At 39.2% G+C, this 23,273-nt stretch overlaps 1 pseudogene; it reads right to left on the bottom strand.

The window, feature by feature from the left end:
• LOC139326848 (cytochrome P450 2K6-like) overlaps positions 1-23,273 on the bottom strand; it is a 49,775-nt pseudogene that overhangs the window by 9,645 nt on the left and 16,857 nt on the right.

Here is a 23,273-nt window from a genome sequence, read left to right as displayed (position 1 = left end):
GGTTGTTACTTTATCTCAACCTATAGAAGCGGCTCCCTATATGTTGGACATAGTAGCTCAATATGGCAAAGTATCTGGATTTAAAGTAAATCTACGTAAGACAAAGATGATAACTAAAAATATGTCCATAACTCAAAGAGAAGACTTAGGGAGAATAACGGGGTTTGAAATAGTTAAAAAGGTTAAGTATCTAGGAGTATATATTGCAGCCTCAAACCCGAAATTGTTTAAAAATAATTATGAAATTCTTTGGCAAAAAGTACAGAAATGGAAAATTGGAAAAAGTTACAACTATCATTACTGGGAAGGATAGCAGCAATAAAAATGAATGTACTACCTAGGTTTTTATTTTTGTTTCAAATGATACCAGTGCTTAAGAAAGATGGAAATTTGATGGAATGGCAGAAAGGGGTTAATACTTTCATCTGGGCTGGGAAGAAACCAAGAGTGAAACTGAAAATTATACAGGATATACGTGAGAGAGGAGGTTTTAAAATGCCTAACTTAAGATTGTATTATGAAGCAGCTGCTTTATCACAAATTAGTGATTGGTTTAACTTAACTGAAGAAAGAATGTTAAACATAGAAGATTATGATTTGTTATATGGATGGCATGCTTATTTGTTATATGAAAAAAAAGTGGATAGTGTTTAAGGGTCATATACTTAGAAATGCATTGTTGAGGGTTTGGAAAAAGTACCAATATAAGCTAAATTATAAGATACCCATATGGGCAAATCCCAGACATGCAATAGAAAATATAAGTATAGAGCAAAAAACAGAGGTGATTACTTATAAAGAGCTTCTTTTTTGGAAAGGGGTAAGTTGCAACTGAAATCTTTAGATGAATTAAAAGAAGAAGGGATAATTTATACTTGGTTTCAGTATGGTCAGCTTCAAGCTAGATGGAGGGAAGATCAAAAATTTGGTGTTATGCAAAATGAGGAAAATCTGGTGAAACAGATTAGAGATCAAAGTCAGATGCATATTAAAAGGTTGTATAATGCATTATTGGAAATAGATTCAGAAACGGAATTGGTTAAGGATTGTATGATAAAATGGGCACAAAACTTTCAGGAACCAGTGATGATGGAAACGTGGGAAAAGATTTCGGTCAGAAATGTTAAATTTACGCAAGCACAAAATTTGAGAGAGAATTTTTATAAAATGTTTTATAGATGGCACTTAGATTCTAAAAAAATTATCATGTATGTACTCGAATTTGCAAGCTAAATGTTGGAGATGTGAATGTAATGATGCAACCTATTATCATATATGGTGGACCTGTAAGAAAATCAAGGCATTTTGGATAAAAATTTGGTGGGTGATGCAGAATATTCTGAAAAGAAGGTTGAAATTTACTCCTCAATTGTTTCTATTGGGTATAACTATGTACTGTACAGTATCAGAGACTAAATTGATTTTGAACTTAATATCAGCAGCTAGGCTGTTGGTAGCGCAATATTGGAAGAAGGACTCTTTGCGTACTATTGAAGAGTGGATACTGAAAGTAAAGAACCTAGCAGAAATGGCGAAAATCTCAGCGTACTTGAAGGACTATACACAAGAAAGATACGTATCGGAATGGAGAAGATGGATTGATTATATTCAAAATAAGTATCAGACAAGAAAATATCAAATAGCTTATGAATGAACGTTAAGTATTAGAAGTATTATGTTATCTATAGTGGAGTTAAGGTTTCGGGGGGGAGTTAGTAGTCTGATGATAACTAGGTTAATCTAGTTTATGATTGTTAAATGAAATACCTTGTATTTTGCTCTGGGAAGTCTGGGGGGGATGGTGGGATGAGGGGAGGGAAAGGGTGGGGGGGAACATGGGGGGGAAGAAAATTCTTGTTTTTTTGTAAAACTTTTCAATAAAAAAAAAAGTAGTTAAGCCAGTGGTTGCCAAAGTGGGCGGTACCGCCCTCTGGGGGGCGGTGGGATGCCTTGGGGGGGTAAGCGGCAAGGGGGGCAGCAGAGGGACGCTAGAGGCAAAGGGGGGCAACGGGGGCTAAGTGGCAAGGAGGGTGCCCCCCCTTTGACCTCTGCCTCGCAGCACTTACCTCCTTGCAAGCAAACAGCAAGAAAAAAACAGCCTCTTTTAGCTTCAGCATAGGTTAATTAGCATGATTAGATCGGCCTCCAACTCTCAGATAATTCGCTCTCAGCTGTTTTGCAGGCTCGTTTGCAAGCTCTTGTTTTGCAAGCTCTTTGCTTGCTGCAAAGAATGCTGGAGCAGATTTTTTTCCCCTAGCTAAAAGGAAACTGAAAGTAAAGCAGGTTCTGCTGCAACCTGACAAAATAAGGCAGGGAGAGAGATTTCTTTTTCTTTTTCTTTCTCCTCACCAAAAAAGGTAGGTGCAAACAATGGGAAATTTAGGTCAAAAGAGGAGAGTTCAAGATTTTAAAACACAAAAGAAAAAAAGCTCTATTTAACTAGGGAATTGTAATAATTGAGATACTATTAATTGTATATTGTGTTGAAAGCAGAAATGGTTAAGTTGTGGTTTGGAGGAATATATGGGGGAAATTATTTGGTTTATTATTATTGGTAAATATAATTAATTGATTTGTAAGAAATTGGATTGCATGGAAATAATTGGAATATTCATGTTCATATTGCTTAATATACAAAAAAGATAGTTATATAACTAATTGATCTATATTAAAATGTTGAATTTGTATTAAACAACTGTATTACATAATTACATAATTAACCAATGTGAGGATGGATATAAAAATAGATGACAATGGGAAGGGGTATAATATAGAATAGAAGGGAAAAATTGAATTTGATTAAGATTAGAGATGAGGATGAAGGGTAATATTGGTTTTTTAAAAAAATAGATGAGGAATAAATATGGCAAAAAGGAAATATAGAAATTGTAAATTTAATTGAAATGACTAAACACTGTTTAAATTTGTGAACCGGCCAAATACTCTGTTCAAAGAAAATACATTGTATGTTTGTATGTGTGTGAAGGGAAACAATAATAAGGATATAATAAATAATACTAGAATATGATATACTGGTATACTAGATTCTGTAACCATTAGGTTCCTGTAATACACATATGCCTTTGTATTTGTATCACATATATTATGCCTTTATATTTGTATCTCCTGTAACAAACATTCTGTTATTAGGCCTGTAATGTATCTGGTATTTGTCAAACATATGTCCCTGCCATTTGACCTGAACCCCTATCAATCTTCTCCCTGTTTTTTTCTTGTGCCATCTAAGAGCATGGTATGTATCTCCAAGGCATAATTTACACCTCAGTCTTAATTTATGTTGATCTGGATAGACTCCTACTTTCCAGGGCCAGGGACCTAAGTGGCCAATTGAGTAAACAAAGAAATGCTCAAGATGACTAATTGGGAAGTTTCTATTCCCCCTTGCAGGGCAACAAGGAATGCACGGGCCTGGATTGGGAGGTCAGAGTTGGGTACTAGCTGACGTCTCTGAGGGTATAAAAGGACGCCATACCTTCCCCAAGGTGTGGCTATCTCCTCGCATGCATTGTATCTGTATGTTCTGGATATAGTTCCACCCAGTATTTTGTTTTTGGCCATAAATAAAATCTGTTTTTTTGCAAGCCTCGTCTTGAGTCTCTCTGTTTAGCATTCTGGTGACTCAAGTGTATTTTGGGACCTTACATGTGTTTCTAACTATTGTTATTTATTCATATTTGTTCTTTTTTATTCTTTAAAGTTTAACAATTCATTCTTTATCTTAATATCTTTATATTTGTTTGGGGTTGGCTTTCTTCCCTTTCATCTTTTTTATTGTACAGCAATCTTTCTCCTCAAACCTACCACCTCTCTCTTTTCTTTCCTTCTTACTTTCTCTTCCCCCCTCTTCTTCTCCTCCCTACTTCCTCTTCCTTTCTCCTTCTCCTCCTCTCTTCCTCCCTCTCTTACCCTCACTCCTACTCTAATTTCCCTTCCCTTCCTTCATCCCTCTCTATTGCTGTATCCTTTTATGCATATGGACTACTCAGAGGGCTGAAAAAGTTATTTTTGACTGGTCCTCGCACTTTTGACCAGTCCTCGAACTTACGATTGTCCTCACATTTTACGTTTTTGCCCTATCTTGTCACCATGGTGAAGAGAAGCAGTTGTGAAATGAGTGACACGGTGGTTAAGAATGCTACAATGGGCATAAATGATGACCAGTCATAAGTGCGAAGACCGGTCAAAAGTATGAGGACCTGTCAGAAATCACTTTTTTCAGCCTGCTGGGTAGTCCTTTTGTGCACATGGACTACTCAGAGGGCTGAAAAAGTTATTTTTGACTGGTCCTCGCACTTTTGACCAGTCCTCAAACTTACGACTGTCCTCATATTTTATGTTTTTGCCCTATCTTGTCACCATAATGAAGAGAAGCAGTTGTGAAATGAGTGACATTGTTAAGAATGCCGCAATGGGCATAAATGTGAGGATGGTCATAAGTGCGAGGACAGGTCAAAAGTGTGAGGACCAGTCAGAAATGACTTTTTTCAGCCCTCTGAGTAGTCCCTATGCACATAGCCATGCCCACCCGGTCACATGACCAGCTAGCCACACCCACCCGGTCACATGACCAGCTAGCCACACCCTCAACTAAGCCACGCCCACAGAACTGGTTGTTAAAAAAATTGAATCCCACCATTGCTCAGAATGAATAAGCACTTGCAACAAAAGTCAAAGATAATTTTTAAAAAGTTTCTTTCAACATATAAATAACAAGAAAAAAGTCAAGGAAACAGTCGATCCTCTAAAGCAGTGGTTCTCAACCTTCCTAATGCCACGACCCTTTAATACAGTTCCTCATGTTGTGGTGACCCCCAACCATGGGTGCGTTCTAAATTTTTTTACTACCGGTTCTGTGGGCGTGGCTTATTTTGTGGGTGTGGTTTGGAGGTCGTGTGACTGGGTGGGCGTGGCTAGCTGGTCATGTGACCGGGTGGCCATGGCTATGTGTATAGGGACTACTCAGAGGGCTGAAAAAAGTCATTTCTGACAGGCACTCTGACTTTTGACTGGTCCTCACACTTATGACCATCCTCACATTTATGCCTGTGCAGCATTCTTAACCACCATATCACTCATTTCACAACTGCTTCTCTTCAACATGGTGATAAGATAGGGCAAAAAACGTAAAATGTGAGGACAGTCGTAAATTCGAGGACTGGTCAAAAGTGCGAGGACCAGTCAAAAATAACTTTTTCAGCCCTCTGAGTAGTCCATATGCATAAAAGGATACAGCAATAGAGAGGGATGAAGGAAGGGAACGGAAATTAGAGTAGGAATGAGGGTAAGAGAAGGAGAAAGGAAGAGGAAGTAGGGAGGAGAAGAAGAGGGGGGGAAGAGAAAGTAAGAAGGAAAGAAAAGAGAGAGGTGGTAGGTTTGAGGAGAAAGATTGCTGTACAATAAAAAAGATGAAAGGGAAGAAAGCCAACCCCAAACAAATATAAAGATATTAAGATAAAGAATGAATTGTTAAACTTTAAAGAATAAAAGAGAACAAATAGCAATAAATAGCAATAATTAGAAACACACATACAAACATACAAGGTATTTTCTTTGAACAGAGTATTTGGCCGGTTCACAAATTTAAACAGGAGGTTGTAGGAGGTTAGCACCCACCCCTTTCCTAGAAGAATGAAATATTTTGGGAAATATTAAAAAGGCAGAATATTATATTTCCCTGGATGAGAAATGGAGAAGCATTGGAGAAATGGAGAGACAAAGCAGCTCCCACCTTCCTGCCCCCCATCCTTTGTTAATGGGCCAGAGGCAGAAAGTCAATCCTTTGTCAAAGGACATTTGCAACACTATAGCAACAGAAACTAACACAATGGGCCCCATCTAGCAACCGAAACTCACCACACGTGACCTGGGAAGCATGTGACCTGGGAAGCACATGTGACTATCAGACAGCAAGGCTAGCTAAGACCCCCACCCCCGGGAGTCTGACAACCAATCAGGATATTCTTTCGGGACCCCAAGAAATGAAAATCCAGAGAGAGCATAAAAATCCGAGGATTTACTGTATCTGCCCCTTTTCTGTTCAGGAACTCAAGCCATGTGATCCTGTCCACCATTAAACCAAGCAGTCTCCATGTTTCCAGTGTCTTTTTCCCCACTTGGAGCAGAATCCAAAAGGATATTTCTTCTAACACAGTGTTTAGTCATTTCAATTAAATTTACAATTTCTATATTTCCTTTTTACCATATTTATTCCTCATCTATTTTTTTAAAAAACCAATATTACCCTTTATCCTCATCTCTAATCTTAATCAAATTCAATTTTTCCCTTCTATTCTATATTATGCCCCTTCCCATTGTCATCTATTTTTATATCCATCCTCACATTAGTTAATTATGTAATTATGTAATACAGTTGTTTAATACAAATTCAACATTTTAATATAAATCAATTAGTTATATAACTATCTTTTTTGTATATTAAGCAATATGAACATGAATATTCCAATTATTTCCATGCAATCCAATTTCTTACAAATCCATTAATTATATTTACCAATAATAATAAACCAAATAATTTCCCCCATATATTCCTCCAAACCACAACTTAACCATTTCTGCTTTCAACACACTATACAATTAATAGTATCTCAATTATTACAATTCCCTAGTTAAATAGAGCTTTTTTTCTTTTGTGTTTTAAAATCTTGAACTTCCTCTTTTGCCCTAAATTTCCCATTGTTTGCAGTTTTGCACCTACCTTTTTTGGTGAGGAAAAAGAAAAAGAAATCTCTCTCTGCCTCATTTTGTCACGTTGCAGCAAAGACCCTGCTTTACATTCAATTTCGCTTTTTCAGCATAGCTAGGGGAAAAAAAATCTGCTCCAGGAATTTACCTCTTTGCAGCTAGCTAGCAACAGAGCCCTCCGCAAAACAGCTGAGAGCAAATCAGCTGAGAGTCCGGAGGCTGATCAAATCAACTTATGGTAATTAACCTATGCTGAAGCTGAAAGGGGCTGTTTTTTCTATTTTTGCAGGCACTGGTCTATTCATTTGTTTTCTTTTAACACCGATCAGCTGTAGGGCGGCTCTTTGAAGCCCCGCGGCAAGAATTTAAAGTTTTTTTCCCTCTAGCCATCAGCTGGGACTCGGAGGCAGCAATAGATTGGGAGTGGGCGGGGTAAGTGACCGGCGACCGGCGATCAAACAGAGGCAGAGGGTGAGGGTGAGTGAAGGCATGGGGGGGTGAGAGAGGGCTTTGGCGACCCCTGTGAAATGGCCGTTCGACCCCCAAAGGGGTCGCGACCCCCAGGTTGAGAACCGCTGCTCTAAAGGGAGAAGATGGCAAGGAAGTAAAAGACAGTAGAGAGAAAGCAGAGCTGCTTAATCCATTTTTTGCATAGGTCTTCATACAAAAAGAACCTATAGTCCAACCTACCAAAAACATAACTGTAAAAGACAGACTAGAAATAAAAATTAAAATAAGCAAGAGAATGGTAAGAGATGTCTGATCTTGATAAATACAAATCACCGGATGAATTACATACCAGAGTTCTGAAGGAGCTGGCACAGGGGTGAAATTCAACCACCTCGGCCCACCTGAGCCGAGGCGGTAGGGACGATTTGAATCAGTTCACTGAACCAATCCAAATCTCCCTCCCTGCAAGCTGCAAGCATTCACACTTGGCTTGAGGGGTTTCGGCAGCAAAGATGAGTGACCGGCAACGCTCGCCCACTTGATGCTGCAGCAAAAGCAGCTCGAATCTTGATTGCTAGGCTCCCCACCCGGACATCATCACGTCCCATGCGCTGACCCTCTGCTCATGTGCAGAAGAGATGCACGGGAGCATAGCATGCACACACTCTCACATCTCTGAGCTGGTAGCAAAGGTAAGTGCATTTTACCCCTAAGCTGGCAGATGTTATCTCAGAACCATTGTACCATACGTTTTAAAAATCCTGGAGCACTGGGGAACTGTCAGAGGAAAAGAGCTGATGTGGTTCCCGTCTTCAAAAAAGGAAAAGAACCAGGACCCAGGAAACTACAGACCAATCAGCCTTACATTAATACCTGGTAAGATACTAGAAAAAGTAATAAAAAAACAGAACTGTGAATATATAGAGACAAATAAAGTTATAAGTAGTAGCCAGCACAGGTTTAAAAAACAGATCATGCCAAATCAATCTTATTTCAGTGTTTGAGAAAGTTACTAAATTAGTAGACCAGTGAAATGCTGTGGACATAGTATACTTAGACTTCAGCAAGTCTACTTCTTGTAAACTAGAAAATGTGGGATAGACAGCATCATCACCAGATGGATTTGTAACTGGCTGATAAATGGTACTCAACAAGTAGTCCCTAATGGTACTACATCTACATGGAAGGAAGTAAACAATGTGGTACAATAAGGTTCTGTCTTAAGCCCAGTATTCTTTAATATCTTCATAAATGACTCATGAAATTTGCAGACGACACTAAGTTGGTAAGAATAGCAAGCACCCCAGAAGACAAGCTCAGGATCCAAAAAGACTTTGACAGACTTGAACAATGGGCCCTATCCAACAACATGAAATTTAATGTGGACAAAAGCAAGGTTTTATACCTAAGCAGGAAAAACTAAAGGTACAAATAAAGATTAGGTGAAACCTGGCTCAAAAACAGTAACTATGAGAGGGGCCCTGGAGTCCAAGTGGACAATCACTTAAATATGTGCCAGAAGTGTGCAGCCACTGCCATAAAAGCTAATATAAAAAGAAGCACAGAATCAAAAATATGAGAAGTATTAGTACCACCTTATCAATCCTTAGTAAGACCACACCTGGAATACTGCATCCTGTTTTGGTCACCACATTACAAAAAAGATGTTCAGACCTTGGAAAAAGTGCAAAGAAGAGCAACTAAGATGATTAAGGCCCTGGAGACAAAAACATATGAAGAATGATTGCAGGAATAGGATATGGTCAGTCTAGAGAAAAGAAGGACTAGGGGTGATGTGATAGCAGTATTCCAGTATTTGAGGGACTGCCACAAAAAAGAGGAGTTCAACTTATTTTCCAAAGCACCAGAGGCCAGGGCAACTAATCAAGGAGAGAAGCAGCCTGGAATTAAGGAGAAACTTCCTGACAGTGAAAACAATTAACCAGTGGAACAGCTTGCCTTCAGAAGTTGTGGTGCTTCATCACTGGAGATTTTAAAGACGAGACTGGACAGTCCCTTGTCTGAAATGATATAGGATTTCTTGCTTGAGCAGGGGATTGGACTAGAAGGTCCCTTTCAGCTCTATTCTGATTGATCCTATATGTAGCAAAACTGACTTTTGGTTGTGTTTGAGGCATGCTGGCTAAAATGTGTCCAAAGTGGCAGGTTTTGTGTTCTATGATTAGCAGGGACCCCTACACTCATGTCCTGACACAAAGAATTATGTCAAGGTCTTGATTGACCAAAAAGATTATGGATACTGGGGTTTATGGACGCATCTGTTTATGGCCAGGGCTAAAGAAGACTGTGATTTCTAATAATGAGAAACATATGGTAAAAACCAATGGTGGGTTGCTCCCAGTTTGGACCGATTCGCAAGAACCGGTAGTAAAACTGGCGGGAGGCTCCGCCCACTGACCAGGATGTCATCATAGGTGAACTACGCATGCGCAGAAGAGCGCGCACAGAAGAGTGCGTATGAACCGGTAGTAAAGGTAAGTAGAATCCACCCCTGGTAAAGACCATGAATTACCGAATGAATTGAAATAAAGAAAAATTAAAATGTTTCCTGTTTTGGAATTTAAGAGAAAATGGAAAAGGAACATGATCTAAATAAAGACAGCTTGATCTTGTAGATTGGCATATATCAATGTATGCAGGGGAATTCAAATTAGGATCAATTACGACAGAAATGTAATATCAGGATACATTAACTCAGGACATCCTTTTGCTGTGGCTGTGTAGGGAAATGCATATGCCGAGTGGCTGTTGCACATTATGTTCCAGTGAATGGTGACAATGGAAGAACCAGGAATGAGTTCAGAGAAAAATTATGATTAACATCTCCCATTTCTCTCCACCAGTTCTTCTCAATATATGCCAGCTCAATGCTTTCTTTCATGAAGAGTGATTTAATTTTAACTCACATGAAGAAGAAAGACTTCCGGTTTCAGAGCTCACCTTCACTTTTCCATGGATTTCCTTAGACTGCAATTTTTAAAAAAGGGAGAATGGCTTTCCTCTTCTGCACTGATAAGTTTCTGGACCAATAGGGAGAGCATTCACCACATATCCCAACCCATATCACAATAATTAATATCCCAATGTTTATAAATAAAGATAAAAGGGTTGCGCCCCAAGGGCCCATCTGACCATCTCCCTTCTAGAATTATCCCTCCATGAGAGACTGTAGAATTGGTACTACAGATAATCTTGACTTATGACCACAATTGGACATTGAAAAAAGTGGTTGTTAAGTGAGATCCCCACGTGATTGCTTCATTCAACTGCTATAAAAAACCAGTGTTGCTTTTTACAGGGAAAAATTCCAGAAGCTTTAATAGTTATGCAAGGAATAAAGACATCACACAAACAGTGAATCTGTTGGCCACTCACATATTCACTATTTGCTTTCATTCCAGGAAATTGTTTTCCCTGACATTTCTAAAGCAAAAATTTTTGCCAGCTGCAATTATTCTGGCACCAGCCAGAATTTTTGTAAAACATGTGAAAGAAATAAAATCACTCATAATTCCTGGCATACTTAAAGTGCTTTATTACCTGTTTCTGCCGAACAAGAAATGCATCAATAAACGTCCTCTGATTATTTTCATCAAACTCTTTGATATTTTCAAGGAATGTGGCCTGTATAAAATCATGGTACTTTTTTCGGTTATTCATTATTGTCTTACGAGCACCCAAAAGGAATCCCAACTTGGGAAACACATTATACACCTGAAACAGTATAGAATAATAATAGAGACCTTATTATGAGGTAATAAAAGAGCATATTATGAGAGAGATCATATTAAGATTAATTAATTAATTAATTAATTAATTAATCAAATTTCTATACCGCCCTACTCCCGAAGGACTCAGGGCGGTGAACAGCCAAGATAAAATACAGATAATACAAATATTAAAAATCCCTTAAAATTATTAAATATTTTGGCCGAAACACAGATTAAAACACCCAATTTATAAAATCACGAATTAAAAAAATTTAAAAGAGGAGAGTTAGGCCAGGCCAGCTTGCTGAAATAGAAAAGTTTTGAGAGCACGGCGAAACGTGCGCAGGTCCGGGATCCTCCGTATCTCTGGGGGGAGCTCGTTCCAGATGGTAGGTGCCCCCACAAGAAGGCTCTCCCCCTGGGGGCCGCCAGTCGACACTGTTTGGCCGAAGGCACCCTGAGGAACCCCTCTCTATGGGAGCGTACTGGTCGGTGAGAGGCTATTGGTAGCAGAAGGCGGTCTCGTAAATACCCCGGTCCGATGCCATGGAGCGCTCTAAAGGTGGTAACCAAAACCTTGAAGCGCACCCGGAAGACCACCGGGAGCCAGTGCAGCCACGTCGCTCCCATAACCACCCGCGCGGCTGCATTCTGGACCAGCTGGAGCCTCCGGGTGCTCCTCAAGGGGAGCCCCATGTAGAGAGCATTGCAGTAGTCCAAGCGGGAAGTAACGAGAGCATGAGTGACCGTATTTAACGAGTCCCGATCCAGAAAGGGACGCAACAGAAAGAGAGCTGAATACTACAAATATATTCTCTGTTGGACTTCTCAAAGCATTTTTATCTATTTGTTTCATAGACTACAACACAGGTGTCAAACTCACGATGTCATGTTGTCATCACATGACATATCACAACATTTTTCCCCTTTGTGGAGCTGGGGTGGGTATGGCCTACATGTGACACATATGGTCTACAGGCCGCCAGTTTGACACCTCTACAAAATCACCATCATTATCATCAGCTATGAAATATGTGGGTGCTAAAGATATAATAAATAATGTTTTCTAATTAATTAAGATCCAAATCTCACAAAATGAACCTTAATAAACTGTAGGGATGAAGTTTTTCTTCATATGAAAGATTACATTACCAATAAAGCAGGGGTTCCTGCAAGATGTATATTTTCTTCAATTATTTCCAGTAGTCTTAGAAGTGTAGCATCTTCATATTCAAATCTCTTGCCAAGTAAAAAAAAAAACTATGATATTGGCAGCTGCAGCTTTCAAAATTTTTGCTGGGTCAAATGGCTTTCCTGGTTATGAGCAATAAATTAAAACAGAATTGTGAAAGAATCCCAGAAATAAGCTTGTTCTTCAACACCTTAAGTTTGAGGATAAGATTGCTTATACATAGCATTTATCATAGAAACTAGCTTTCACTCTGCATAGAAGATAGGGGGAGAATACTGGTTTGTGAACTAAAATTTACTGACAGTAACACAAGGAATAATTCTGTAACCCATCCTTTTAAAAACAGAAATAGTTACACATTAATGTAGTCAGTGGTGGGATTCAAATAATTTAACAACCGGTTCTCTGCCCTAATGACCAGCTGGGTAGGCATGGCTGGGTGGTCATATGACTGGGTGGTCATGGTCAATTTGACGTCATCGATGTTGATGGGCACCTCGCCTGGCCTCTTCTCACCATGTATGGCCCCGCCTCGCCCCTCCCCTCCCGACCACTCCTTGTCACGCCTGGCCACTCATCTCGCTGGAGCGAGTAGTTTTCAAATAAAAAGAATGCTTGCCTTGTGCAAATTATTAACAAACATCTTGACTTCAGGTTTTATGCATCTTGCAAAGTATTACTGCTCATTCTAGTCTCCTTTCCCACTAACAGGTCCATCTCAGATTGTAATTTGCTACAACCTCTCTTGTCTTTTGCATCATTCTATGGGAGATTATTCTGAAATGTTATCTGTGATGTTTGCATCTTTACAACTTTTTTTCCTCCAATACTGTTTTTGCATGCAATTCTTACAAGTTATTTTGACATTCCTTCCTTCTTTTTAAACAAAGTAGTGGCTAACTACTAGAAACCAAGGGACACTGAGTTCTAGTCTCATTTTAGGCTTGAAAAAATGACACTTATAGCTTGAAAATTAATGAGTAGTTACGATCGGCCTCTCCTCTCTACTTACTCCCTCAGCCTTGCCCCACAGAAGCCTATCCTATTCTATCCCCTTCTCTCCCTCAGGCTTGCCTCACAGAAGCCTCTCCTCTCCTATCCCCTTCTCTCCCTCAGCCTTGCCACACAAAGGCCTCCCCATCCTATCCCCTTCTCTCCCTCAGCCTTGCTCCATAAAAGTCTTCCCTATCCTATCCTGTTCTCTCCCTTGGGCTTTCTAGCCCTCAGGGTTGCCCACAGAAGCCTGTCCTATGCTATCCCATTCTCTCCAGAGTTATTTTCAAGTTTGGAGGGGGGGGGGGTTAGAACGTCTAACTAATTAGCATTAGAGCGTGTTATAATAATATAAGAAATACTAATGCTCTGATGTTCATTTCGAAAAATCCTTTCTTAGTGAGCACCTAGAAGGCAAGAGGAACATACATGGCAGATTTCAAGTTTGTAGGCTTTACAGTTGTGAGATTTTGTGATGATGCATGAGTAGTATTTCACTTATATATATATATAGATAAAGACAGGATAAATATCTAACAAAATAAATAAATCATTTATGGGAATGATTATTGATTATTCAAAATGAATGCATTCCTTGCAAAGTGTTTCAATAAAAGTTTTTAAGGACCTAACTCTCCAACCATGATTGCAGGACTGAATTAACAGAGAGTCATATCATCTAGAACACAGAGTGCCTAACCATGAAGATAAACTGAAATTGTTAACAGAGCTAATAGACACTAGACTTATAAAAGGATGTACAGGCACTTTTATACGTAAACTTTGAAATATTTCTCAGAGGATTTTGCATCCATTATTTTGTCACCCTTTCTTAAGGTGTACAGCTTATACAGCTGTAATTTCTAAACTAGAGAATGATCGTGGCCAACATATTTCCAGATAGCACCTGGAAATATTGCTGACTCCGGAAAGGTTTTAGCACGTTTAACACATCCTGATGATTTATATTTATTCACTGTAAACAAGGAATTGATGTGAGAATAAATTTAATTTTAAATAGTATGGGCATTGCCATTATAATTTCAATAAATACAAAGAAGGGTTTTGATAACTTGTATGGGCCATACTTGTTCCTCATACTTTAAAATATGGCATATCTGATCACAAGCAGGAATTTATATACTGTATGGTAATAGATGCATATTATACTCCAGGGAATGAAGTTAATAAAACTGTGAGCTATGGATCTAAGGGGAAATTGTGCAACAATCTCAATATGATCTTGTGGTGATAGGGAGAATTTTACAGGACAGGAATGCATGGTTGGGAATCAATGAGAGATACAGAAAAAGTGATTGGATCATTTGGAGAATGTATATGAATGGTATTTGTTTATTGCTTAGTTTTCTTAACTTATTAACAGATTCCTATTAATTGGATAATATGAATATCACTAACTCAATGCCTAGAGGTGTAGTAAACTCAATTCTTAACATCTTTTCATGTGCAGAAATAGTGCTCATATTGGAAACAGTGCATCATTCTGTACTCTTCAATAGCTAATTTAGTAAAACAAATTACACTAAATCCTCATAAATAACAGGTTTTTGCATAATTTTTTTGAAAAGATTCCTCTAGATCAGTGGTCACCAACCGGTGGTCCGCAGACCACTGGTGGTCTGCGAGAAAATTTTGGTGGTCCACGGTGCATCCGGGTGGAGGAGCTGCTTTGGGATGAGCAATGGCCAGTCCTGTGACTAGAACTCTGGAATATGGGACTGGCCAGGCATGGTGGGGCTATAAATCTCTACTGTAGAGGGAGGTTCGTGCAACTTGCAACTTTGCAGCGCAGCCCTCCCTAGCTGGAATGAGGTAATGGTGCAAGAGGTGGTGGTGGTGCAGGCAGGCCGAAGCAAGTTTCTTCCCCCTGCTGTAGCTTCCTGTCGGCTGAACCCACCAGTGGCTGTCCCTGCCCCTCGCCCTCCCTTCCCAGTCACTTCTCGCCTGGCCTGAGATTCGGTCCATATTCCAGAGCCAGAGCAAAGCTTTGTCTGTTCCTGAATCTGGTGGGCATTTGTTTTATCCCTTGTTGATGCTCCACACACCTCAGTCTCTCGGGGAGATGCTTGACTTCCTCTCAGCCCCAAGATACTGGCTGGCCCATGAGATGAGAAAGAGAGAGAGAATGAGAGAGAGAGAGAGAGAGAAAGAGAGAGAGAATGAGATAGTGAATGAAAGAGAGAGAGAATGAGAAAGAGTGGGAGAGAGAGAGAGGGAAAGAAAGGGGGAGGGAGATGAGAGAGAGAAAGAAGGGGAAGAGAGATGAGACAGAGAGAAAGAGAGAAGGGGAGAGAGAGAATGAGAGAGAATGAAAGAAAGAGACAGAGAATGAAAGAGAGAGAAAGAGACAGAATGAAAGAGAGAGAGAGAAAGAAACAGAGAGAATGAGAGAGACAGAATGAAAGAGAGAATGAGAGAGAGAATCAGAATGAGACATAGAGAGAGAGAGAGAATGAGAGAGAGAGAGAATGAGAGAGAGACAGAGAGAGAATGAGAGAAAATGAGAGAGAGATAGAAAGAAACAGAGAGAATGAGAAGAGACAAAGAAAGAGACAGAGAGGGAATCAGAGAGAGAATGAGAGAGAGAGTGGGGGAGAGAGAGAACAAGAGAGGGGAGAGAGATAAAGAGAGAGGGGAGAGAGAGAGAGGGAGAAAGAGAAAGGAGGGAGAGTGCCTGAAGGACCCCATCCCATCACTGGGAGTCCAGGCACTTCAGCAAGCAGCGCACTGGATTCATATTAGTGGTCCACAGGATTTAAAATTATGAACTTGGTGGTCCCTGAGGTCCAAAAGGTTGGGGACCCCTGCTCTAGATGCTGAAAGATACAATGGTAAATCTGCATGAAGAAATATCAACTCACCTTCATAAATCTCAAATGCTTTTGTCAAGATACTGCATTCTTCAGTGATTTTGTCTTCAACAATCCTCTTGCCCATTCCATAATCCCGTAATGCAGACATTGAAAACTGCCGCATCTGTCTCCAGTTCTCACCATGAGAAAAACCAATACCTGAAGTGGAGAGGTAAAGATAAAAAGATAAATTAGAAATGAGAGGTCAATTTGAAGATTTTGCCAGGAAAATTCCACCATTATAATACATACGTTTGAAACGGTATCCTACTATAGTTAGAGTATCAAAAATGAAGGAAAAGCTTGTTTGGAGGTTCTAGCAGGGGAACACAGCTATCGTATACCCTTGACCAAAGGAGACAGCTTAACATCTAAGAAGAGTGCTGGAGTGGATTTGGTGAACAGTGTTTGGAAATGGGTGAGAAGAATCCTTTTTATTGAAAGTGTCACCCCAAAAGAATATTCAGGAAAAAAGTCTCATAGTCATCTATAAAGTGGATGTGACTTAACACCTTCCTTTCTTCTAAAGGAAGAAAATAGAAAATTAGTTAAAAATATAGAAAATTAGATTTTCTAATTGAACAGGTGTTGGCTTGGGCTAAGCATTTTAAAATGCTGGAGCTATTTACATAAAAAGCTATATCACATTTATATTTTGGAGTATTCTAGTAAAATTGGATAAGAATGGTTAAGATTGAAATACTGAACAAGATAATAATGAAAAATTATAATTTAACAAAAATAGCTGTGTATTACTACCAGAACTATATAAGTTTATTAAACACAACAAATATGATTATTAATATTTTATTTGTAGTAAAAGGAGTGACATTTAGAATTTATAGATTGGTATAAAAATAGCATACTGAAATACTGAATAATCAAAGAATGAAAGATTGCAACAAAATATGTGTTCTATTACTAAAACTTTATAAGATTGTCAACTGTATTAAATATCAAGAATATTGTTTTATTTGTACAAAAATGTAAGACACCCTGGTACCACACTGTTCACACAATATGTTTGTAAAAAAAAAATAAAAAAACTTTTAAAAAGTGCTCTGTTTTCTGTATGGATAAAAATTAAGGAAAAACAATATTTGAAAATACCAGTCTGACTCTCTACGATGGAGGCATTGATACATCCAAATATGGTTGATACAAAAAAAATCATAATATATAAAGATATTTTGAATGAGAAAGGGGAATTGAAAAGTAAACAGGAACTGAATAGTCAAGGGATAGATTTAGCATGGTGGCCGCAGATACAAATACAATCAAGATATGAAAAAGATGCTAAATTAGATGATTTTTATAAAGAACCAACAGAATTGGACCAAATTCTAACACAAACTGATGAGAAATTAATTTTAAAAATGTAAACCTACTGAGGTTTAGAATGGAAGAAGAGCAAGTAAAGGAAACAATGAAAGTGTGGGCTAAAAACTTTGGCTATTCTATAGAATTGGATAAATGGCAAAAGTTGTGGTATCAAAATTATAAATTAACGATGTCTACTGCATACAAAGAAAATTTATATAAAATGTTTTACAGATAGCACTTCCCACCAGCAAGACTAGTCAAGATGTTTAAAGATATGTCAGCTAAATGTTGGAAGTGTAATATGTGCCAAAAAGCAAAAACATACTGAATAAAAATGCATACTTGGATAGAAAAAATGGTAAAGGAACATATAGATTTAAAACTAGAAATATTTCTGTTGAGTATCATACCAGAAAAATATAATAAATAAATATGTATTTAATATTACATGTGTTAACAGCGGCCAGAATTGTATTTACACAACACTGGAAAGGTGTGGAGATCCGTACAGAAGAGAAGATAATAATAATAAAAAAAATACTAGAATGTGCAGAAATGGATAGATTAACACTTGAAATTAAAGAGAAGGAAGATATGGAATATTTTGAAACATGGGATTCGTTTTATCAATGGTTAAATAACAGAAACAGAAGTTAGAACATTTAAAATTATAAGAGAAGGATTAATTTTACCATGAGGGTTTATTATTATTATTATTGGTTAATCTTTAGTGAGATTCACAGCCTTTGAGGCTGGTTAATAGCTCAGCAGCTCGAGTCCTAACCAAGGACCTAGGAACTGTTAAGGTATCGTCGGAGGATGTAAGCTGTTCCGAGTAAGGTGGTTTTTTGTAGAGTCAAAATGTTCAAGTCTGGCAAATTTAGAATTTCTAAATAGCAGGGTAGCCCTTTGGGTATTGTTCCAAGGGCTCCAATTACAATCGGGACCACACACGATTTCTTTTTCCACAGTCGCTCAACTTCAATTTGCAAATCCCGGTACTTTGTGATTTTTTCTTGCTGCTTATCTTCAATCCGTGCATCACCAGGTATTGCAATGTCAATGAACCATACTTTTTTCTTTTCAACTATTGTTATGTCAGGTGTGTTGTGGACCAAGTGCCTGTCAGTCTGAATCCTAAAGTCCCACAAGATCTTGAGTTTCTCATTCTCTAAAATTTTCTCAACCTGATGTTTCCAGTGATTTTTGCTGTACTCAAATCCAAACTTCTGGCACAATTTCCAGTGAATGATCTTAGCAACACGGTTATGGCGTTGTAGGTAGGCAGTTTGTGAAATTTTGCTGCACCCACTGATCAGGTGGTCAACTGTCTCATCTTTCTCATTGCAGAGGTGGCATTTGCTGTTGGTGGTAACATGTTGAATTTTTGCCTTCATGCAGTTTAAGGCTAGGGCTTGTTCTTGAGTGCCAAAATAAAGCTTTCTGTTTCTTTTTTCAGTACTCCTGATCTTAACCAGTTCCAAGTTGTTGTTGTTGTTGTTGTTGTTGTTGTTGTTGTTGTTGTTATTATTATTATTATTATTGTTATTATTATTAAATTTGATTTATATGCCGTCCTTCTCCGGAGACTCAGGGCGGCTTACAATGCGCTAAACAATAGCCTTCATTCTTTTGTATATTTATACAAAGTCAGCTTATTGCCCCCACAACTGGGTTCTCAATTTACCTACCTTAGAAAGGATGGAAGGCTGAGTCAACCTTGAGCTTTGGCGAGATTCGAACCTGCAGTAATTGCAGGCAGCTGTTATTATATGTTTATTATTAATATGATTTAGTATTAACAATTAAGTATTAATATTATGTTGAGAAAATACTGTTATTATATGATCACTACTAATGAACTTGATGATGATGATGATGATGATGACTATTGCTCAAATTAACTGTAACCAGTCAAAACACTGTTTATGTAGACATTCAAACTTTTGCTCTTTCTTTATATAGTAAAAATAAAAAAAATATTTTTAAAAATGAAGGAAAAGCAAACATTTATTTACATTAGCATAGCAAATGTCATAGGCATGCTCTGATCCAGGGGTGTCAAACTCATTTTCATTGAGGGCCGCATCAGGGTTGTGTTTGACCTTGTGGGGCTGGGGGAGCATGGTCAGGGTGGGTGTGGCCAGCTTGACATCATTCCTGTTGGGGGCGCCTGTAGTGGCCCGAGCACTCTGCCAGTGAAAACAGGTTCCTAAGCTCCATTTTCGGCTGCTGCAGCCTCCTGCAACCCTCTGCCAGTAAAAACAGAGCATAGGAGGGCCGCATGCAGCCCTCCCGACCTCTGTTTTTACTGGCAGAAGGTTGCAGGAGGCCGCAGCAGCTGAAAACGGAGCTTGGGAGCCCATTTTCGCTGGCAGAAGCACCATGGGCCAATCCTTCACTGTTTCTAGGGTAGCCTCGCGGGCCATATCTAAGTACCCGGTGAGCCAGATCCAGCCCCCGGGCCTTGAGTTTGACACCCCTGATCTGATTTATTGGTTGCTTAAGTGTGAAGGTTAGCAAAAGGAGGTTTAAAGTATAAGCTGCCTATGATGAATAAGGATTACAGTCCAGTATGTAAAATATCCTGGTGTCTCTTTCAAGGAGAAGTAGTAGGAGATCATCCAAATGAGGCTCTGGAGAACAGCCCCCATTTCTTTCCTTAGACATTGGACCAGTATAATTCCAACACTGCAAAGATCGAACATCACTGGTTGCTGCCATGTCATTTAGGGAAAGTTCTTTTGGGCAGCAACACCAGCATTACTGTTACTCTGGTGAACAGAAATTTGGGTGCAAGTATGTGCATTGTTTGAAACTTTTTTTTTTTTACTACGTTTGTTACCATTTGTTACCATTACATTAGCAAATAGTCACTACCTGAGGCAATTGCTAAATGAGGACTACATGTACATAATATTGATTAGATTTTTGCAAGGATTGTCAACTACGATCCAGAATGAAATAACTTACCAAAGCCCTTTGCATAATCCTCAAAAATGGGGACGATGGGCCTCTCTCCAAATGCCTCTGCCTGGTTCACTAGAGCCTCTTTGACCGTCTCATAGCCAGCCAGCACCACCATTTCCTGGCATCCCATTTGAAGACGGAAAATAGGACCATATTCTTTTGACAACTGGAATTCGGCCAATAAAAAATGAGAGACAATTTTGATCCACAATTAGACTCAGGTAAGGACAATTCTGTTAAAAAAATCATGTCTCACAAATCCAAGGTTGAAGTAATTTTTTTTCTTTTATGCTATAAGTTATATATATACATACAGATACACATATATATGTGTGTGTGTATGTATATGTATATGTATATGTATATGTATATGTATATGTACCGGTGTGTGTGTGTGTGTGTGTGTGTGTGTGTGTGTGTATACACACACACACACACACACACACACACACACATATATATGTAGGTCTTTGGTTATTCGGGTTTTCTCCCGCGTAAAATTGGAAGTGTCTTGGCGACGTTTCGACGAAGTCTCATTCGTCATCTTCAGGCTGGTGTTTTCGGCTTCGTGCTTCTAGGAGCAATGTGTGATCGCAGCTGTTTCTTCCTTTTAACTGCCAGTGGGGGGGTGTTCTGACTGAGTGGAGGTGTGTTCTGATTGGTTGGGGGTTTGGCTGTGCTCTGATTGGATGGGGGGTTGGCTGTGCTCTGATTGGATGGGGGTGTGTTCTGTTTAGGTGGGGGCTTGGTAGTGCTCGGGTTAGTCTGAGTTGCAGGGGGATTTGAGCTGGTGAGCTGCGTTGCTGTTGTTTGGCTTCACGTTCGTGGTCATGCCACATCTTCATGATGGGTGTCAGTTTGCTTCATGTATGGATTGGAGGGATTTAAAGTGGATAATGATGCAGCTGCGGTCTGGCTTCTGATTTGTGGTTGTGCCTCATCGGTGTGGGTTTGCTTTTTGTGTGGATGTGTGGTGGTGACATCCTGTGTGGTTTTCGTGAGTGTGGGTCTGGTGTCATTCGTTGTGTTAGGGACTCGTTTGTCAATGAGGGCGGGTTTCCAAATGGTTGGTAGGCGGGAGGTATCATCTCGTTTATTCATGCTGTGTGGGCGTTTTTCTATCTCGATGGCTTCTCTGATTATTCTGTTGTGAAAGTGTTCAGTTTTGGAGATAGTTCTGGTCTTTTTAAAGTCAATATCATGTCCTGTGGCTTTAAGGTGTTGGACCAGGGAAGAAGTTGGTTCCTCTTTTCTGACTGAGTTGTTGTGTTTTTCAATGTGTGCACTTATTCTTCTGTTGGTTTGTCCGATGCATGTGGTGGGGCAGGCGGTGCATGGGATTTCATATACTCCTTGATTTTCTAACTCAATTTTGTCTTTGGGGATCCTTAGGATGGTGGATATTTTTCGGTTTGTGCAGAATGCTGTCTTGATGTTGTGTTTGTGGAGGATCTTGCTGATTCTGTCTGTGGTGCCTTTTATGTATGGGAGGAGGGCTTTGCCGTTTTCTTCTTCTCTGTCTTGGGTTTTAGTGAGGGTTTCTTTTTGGATTAGGTTGGTAATCCTATTTCTTTGGAATCCGTTGGATGATAGTACATTAGTGAGAGTGTGTAGTTCGGTTTTTAGGTGTTGTTCATCAGCTAAGCGTTTTGTTCTGGAGATGAGTGTCTTGGCTACAGAGTTGATCTGTGCTGGGTGGTGCTGTGAGAGTGCGTGCAGATAGCGGTTTGTGTGTGTTTTCTTCTGGTAGATGGTGTGTCCTAGGGAGCCATTGTTTTTGTTTTGTTTTTGTTTTTGTTTTTATTGAATTTGTATACCGCCCTACTCCCGAAGGACTCAGGGCGGTGAACAGCCATAAAAATAAAACATATAAATACAAAATTTAAAATAGAGATAAAACAAATTAAATAAATTTGGCTGAACCATATTTAAAACTCCAATAATTTAAAACCGAATTTAAAATTCCCATTTAAAAAACGGAGAAGTTTAAGTCAGGCCGGCTTGCTGGAATAGAAACGTCTTTGTTGCAATATTTTCAGGATCAGACTCAATAATAATAGTAGTAATTAAAGGTTTAAATATATTTCCTTTTATTTACAATAGGCATTCTATATTCACTGAATATTCACAGATAGAAGCAAGGAAAAGGGTGAAGGTGGCTCCTTATATATACAATGGGTGGAGCCATGAGTGGGAGTGGTGAATTATGAATACATTAAGAATTGAAGAATAAGTTAACCCCTGATATCCCATTCATATACTATTTACACATTAGGGAATAAGGCATTTACATCTGACAAATCCCCCTCTAAATGCCGATTCGCTATACAACACCAGTTACATTCAGATTCAGGACAATACAAGACATACAATTTAGAAGTTAAATATTTGTGCTGTTTAGAAGGTAAAGGCTTTGTCAATATGTCAGCTAATTGTTCCGAAGTATCACAATGCACTGCTTTGATAAATCCATCTTGAGACAATTGTCTCACATGTTTAAATTTTATGTCTATATGCCTGGACCTCTGTCCAATGGCATCGGATCTAGATATTTCAATGGCTGCTTTATTGTCTTCATGCATAACAAAAGGCAAAGCAGGTTTTTTCCAAACATCTGAAATTAAATCATTAAACCATACAAGGTTATTTGCAGCTTTGACTTCCTGTTTGCTGCTGGCCGCCGCCAGACGTTCCTTTGGGATCGTCAGCTTCCATAGCCTGTCAGAGCCGCCTTCACAACGGAACGGCGGCTCGAAAAAACTCCGTTCCCATGAGGAAACGGAGATAGAGCCAGCAGGGGTGGGTAGAACTCTCTGCAGAGTCCCAAAAGTTTTTCTTTTACTTTTGGGATGGAGCGGATGAGATGCCCCATATCCCCAGCCGCTGCTCCGGGCTTTGGGAGACCTCTGCTAATGTAGAGCTAGGCGTCAAAAGCAAGCCTGCGAATTTGACAGATTACTCAAAGAAAATGTGAGCTGGACCTGTAATACTGAAGCGCAAGTATTTTACTTATCTTTT

This window comes from Pituophis catenifer, unplaced genomic scaffold (assembly GCF_029215685.1).
Source record: "Pituophis catenifer annectens isolate HBS135680 unplaced genomic scaffold, rPitCat1.0.hap2 SCAF_1, whole genome shotgun sequence".
NCBI lineage: Eukaryota > Metazoa > Chordata > Lepidosauria > Squamata > Colubridae > Pituophis > Pituophis catenifer.
Note: the sequence above shows the minus strand (reverse complement) of the source record. Positions and strands in the feature narration are given on the sequence as shown.